At 36.7% G+C, this 4,877-nt stretch overlaps 1 non-coding gene across 1 annotated transcript; it reads left to right on the forward strand.

Moving 5' to 3' along the window:
* The first annotated feature begins 1,777 nt into the window (after positions 1–1,777).
* Positions 1,778–3,362, forward strand: LOC101309663. The gene is made up of 2 exons (XR_183679.1): positions 1,778–2,053; positions 2,540–3,362. It is a non-coding gene; the product is annotated as an uncharacterized LOC101309663 (transcript).
* Positions 3,363–4,877: the final 1,515 nt, after the last annotated feature.

The raw sequence follows: 4,877 nt of genomic DNA on the forward strand, positions 1-4,877 counted from the left end.
TTATCATGCCACTATTCTCCGTGTGAAGGGAATGATATGAACTGCCCCACTCCCACTCTCTGAGAGCTGTACATGGGACTTACGGTTCTCATGGCTCTAGTTGTTTCGCTCATGCTTCCCGGTGATACGTTTTCAGGGGTGGATTCATGCCCATAGGGTTTGAAAACATACCTTTCGAAACTTCAAACACTTGAAGAAGTCGAAAATTGTAGTCAAAGGAAACCAAAAATCGTCAGTGGGTGGCGGCGAAAGGATTGGCAGCTGGTGATGTCGAACGGCAGCTGGGAAAACAGGCAGCAGCGGCGGTCGGACATAGGAGCCGAAAAACGCTTTTTTTAGTGTTTCGAAAAATAAACGGTGGGCTATTAGTTTTAGGATTATAACAAAATGCATGATAACGTGATGAAGTATAAACAGTAGAGACAAAGAGAGATAGTAAGAGAATAGATAATCATCTTATTCATTGATAGGAGCCCGTTATATAGGGAATTACAAAGTACCAATATGGTAATGATAAGGAATACATAGTCTTATTCTAACTACATATCCTGATGGCATAAGGCCAAGACACACATATGGAATATCCTAAAACACTATGACCGGATTTTCGCAACCAATGACCGTTGACCATGACTCCGACGACCGTTGACCGGGATCCGACGATGTTGACCGAATTCTGACGACCGTTGACCGGACTCTTCGGCTCCTATGTCCGACCGCCGCTGCTGCCTGTTTTCCCAGCTGCCGTCCGACATCACCATCTGCCAATCCTTTCGCCGCCACCCACTGACGATTTTTGGTTTCCTCTGACTACAATTTTCGACTTTTTCAAGTGTTTGAAGTTTCGAAAGGTATGTTTTCAAACCCTATGGGCATGAATCCACCCCTGAAAACGTATTGAGGGCAGGAGGGGGTTCGTCGGGGGGTCTACTGGAGGCAGTAGGGGGGTCTATTGGGGGCAGTAGGGGGTTAAACAGTACACAAAGCTGTTCGAGTTAAACAATACACAAAGTTGTTCGTTTTCTAAATCCACACTCTACTATTCATTATTTTTAAATTGCTCAATCACAACTCATAAACCACACATGTCAACAATCCGATGCAAAAATCTCACTATTCAAACACAAATTCATGAAAACCAAAGCACGATGGGATTAGAAACTTACGTCACCAAATAAGAGATGCAGCTGAGGACGAGCAAGATGTCGTCGTCACAATAGGATATCTAGTCGAGGTCGTCTTCGACAGAATTGGAGATCCGGTCGAGGTCATTGTCGGCAAAATCAGAGATCCAGTCAAGGTCTTTGTTGACAGAATCGAAGATCTAGTCGAGCTTCTCGTCGATGGAATTGGAAACTCAATCGAGTTTGAGCCGGCGTCGTCGTCAGAGGTGAGCACAATCGAGGTCGCCGTAGACGAAATTGGAGATCCAGTCAAGATCTTCGGTGACAGAATCGGAGATTCACTCAAGGTCTTCGTTAATGGAATTAGAGACGTAATCAAGGTTAAGCCGGCGTCGTCGTCGGAGGTGAGAGAGAGAGAGACTGAGAGAGGTTTTGAGTGAGAAAAAGAGGAGAGACGTTCTAAGAGGCACAATTCTTGTATCTTTCAAAATAAGGGGTAAAATTGTTAGAATGAAATAATTTGAGCAAGCAAAATGAATTTGTGTGAGTAAAAAGATTAAAATGGACTTATAAGCAACAAAATGTTAAAAAGAGGACTTGCATGAAATTTTCGATGTATTCAAATACGGAACGATTCACATTCATCCACTTTCACTTTCAGAAATTATCGCAACCAGTCGGGGCCATTAACTCAGCCTCTTTCCAGTACCGCTAATCTTGACTGGTGAACAAACGCGCTTCTCTAAATACCCTCTTCCATTGCAATCCCTCTCTCGCTTCTGCCGCTTATTAGCCGACGACACTGCTCAAGGAAGATCAAGAACAACCGTGCTCTGTTTTTTCTGTTTACCCCTTTCTTGCTTCCCTGCTCAACTAAGATCAAGAACAAACGTGCTCGGGCTTCTTCCTGTCTTGTGTTTCTAATCAAGGTTATGAAATCAGATTCTGATTTACTTTATATGTAGATCTGGTCTTTTATATCTTATATGGAATTCTCTGATCTTGGCTTCCCTCGTGATTTGTTCTATTACACGTTTGTTGGATCAAGTTGTCATAAGAGATACATAAGTGTTTGTGTTGAATTAGTCGCAAACACATGATGTTGTAAGATAAAATTAGAAGTTTAGAAAATAGAAATGCAGGCAAATACGTTTTACATCATGTTTCTGAAAATAAAGTACTTGAACCAATCCCATTAATTCCTATTTCTTGAACGAATCCCATTAATTCCTAATTCTGTCTCCCTTTGCTGCTCCCCTTAACTCTCCCACATCCCATCGGAATAGCACACCTTACATGTCTTATCCACACACAAACTGCACAAACAAAAAATTTCGTCAGTGTTTCCTTCCAATTTTTTATTTTATTTTTTTATTTCAATTCTACCTGAAACGTGATCTGTTCACTTTGTTCAGCCGATCCATCATGTCGTTGTGAGTAATACAGTAGTTGAAGATGAATAAGGATAACTCTGGGAAAGTACAACTGATTGCGCGCTCGATCTCTTCAAATGTAAGCGTGTCTCTATTATTGCAATCCTGGTTGCAGTGGGTAATGAAGTTCTTTGCCAACTCTAACATTCCTAAGCCATTGTCTTCATATGTTTTCTTTTCATCCTCTCTCTTTTTGATCACCCTTTTGAAGGCATTTCTCATTCTCACCGGCAAACAATCGATTCTATCTTTTATCTTATCATGTCTGTGAGCATTAGCACAAGATGCCTTGAAACTGTCTAGCCCATCTTTTTCTTCAATCAAAAACAACCAGAAATGGTAGATTCTCATTAACCTTTGCCTCATAAATTGAACAAATGGATGTTCTCCCATATGTTTGAGATATTTCCTGCATTGAACAGTAAAGTATCAAAGTCTACTTCTCTGACATATCTATGCTATATGCATATCATACTTACTGATATACTTGTATATATATACTGCATACTTAATGACATAGCCGTGATAAGTTTCAAAAATGATGCTCCAAAACATAAACATGTTGTTCATTATAGTTTTAGAGGAAGTAAAGCTATTTTCATTGTTATGGCTTTTATCAAGCTCTATGGTATGTATAGCCACATACATGATTGTTGGCTAATTGAGGCTTGGTGAGTAAAACACAATTTTTGGAACACTCGAATTGATGGATATTGTACATTAAAGTTTTGCCTTTATCCATACTGGTATTGAGTATATAGGATTGGTTGTAAATAAAGATATTTTACTTTTGGTGTTGTTTCCATGTAAGGATTTACATTTTCTGGACACTGACTATTGATCTTGCCTTCTAATACATTTTTTTTCTGCTTCTTTTGTATTTTACTAAACCTTAAAATGCAAACAGATATATGTATATACAAGTTAAATCAATAAGTAGTTGTCCTAACAACTTCAGTAGCTCAAAACAAAAGGCTTCTTATTTATAAAGTAATTATAATAGCATATAACTTGCTGAAAAATAACCATATGAAGGTACACTACCAGAAAAGAACTTACCTCGATATAATTTTATTGTATTTAAATGCTTTAAAAGAAGAAAGAACAGATTCTCTGTAGCAAATGTACTCGTAGGTACTTAACATAATCTTGAGATGCAATTAAAACAATTAAGTTGTTTAGATCAATGATCTGTTGATTTAACTTGTATATACATATATATATATATATATATATATATGTTCCTTCTTAATTCATATATAAGAATATAGTATCATCTCTTATGTTATATTGTCTACATGTTCTATTGATCTTATTTTATTTAGCCAAAGTGACTCTTTAATTCTTTACTTAAGTGAGCCTACAGGAAATACATAAAATGATGTGCTAAGGAACACAAATGGATAAAGGTCATCTCATGCTGAGGAAGATGTATGCAATAATGCATATGCTTTAAATCAGCTAAGTTTTGTGAGTTGATATATCAAAAGGATTTCATGAATTTGATTTGTGTTATGAGATCGAAATCGCCTAATTTAGTTTACTGTGTTTTTTGACAAAATCCTTGCGTATCAAAATATATCTTCATATATGCAATTCTGTAGAAAATTTTGTTAAAAACTACAGTCAAGATTAATACAGTTCTTGAAGTTATAATAGAACATGTAGCATTAATCAAGGTTTTATGATCCAATCACCTCTTTTTTTAATATCTAGAAAATTTTCTTTACCCAAAAATGTTGAATGCTTCATGGAATAACAGATTTTTTGCATGTTGCTTAAGAAACTTAAGAATGATGAGTCTTATGTCACAAAGGCATTAGTTATATATTACTGTAGTTTTATGAGGTAAAGTTGAAATCCTATGATAACATACCTTTCCAAGTTGCGTCTCAACATTTTAATAAAATGGTCAAGCTCAACGCACTGATAGGTCCCTAATTCATTGTCCAGCTCATGAATGAAGTTTTGCAATTCTTGCTCATTTCCTTGTTCAATGAGATGATACACTTTTATCCTGAAGAAAGAAAAAAAATATATATATATATATATAATTAAACAGGGCCCTTCCAATGAGGGATCCCTATTTTAAGCCATTTACAGGGATATGGCATTACACCAACTTCCCGATTATAATTTTACATCTCCACCGTTCATATCTTAGGTCTATATGAGTAGATCACCTCTACAAAATTTCATATGATTTGGTGATCGTTAAGACTTTCAAAAGTTCAATTTAGTTTTAATGACCTTCAACGGTTTTAGTTTGACATAAGCTGGACCGTTCAAGATCATTAAAACTAAATCAAACTTTTGAAAG

The sequence above is a fragment of the Fragaria vesca genome, linkage group LG1 (assembly GCF_000184155.1).
Source record: "Fragaria vesca subsp. vesca linkage group LG1, FraVesHawaii_1.0, whole genome shotgun sequence".
In the NCBI taxonomy this organism is placed as follows: domain Eukaryota; kingdom Viridiplantae; phylum Streptophyta; class Magnoliopsida; order Rosales; family Rosaceae; genus Fragaria; species Fragaria vesca.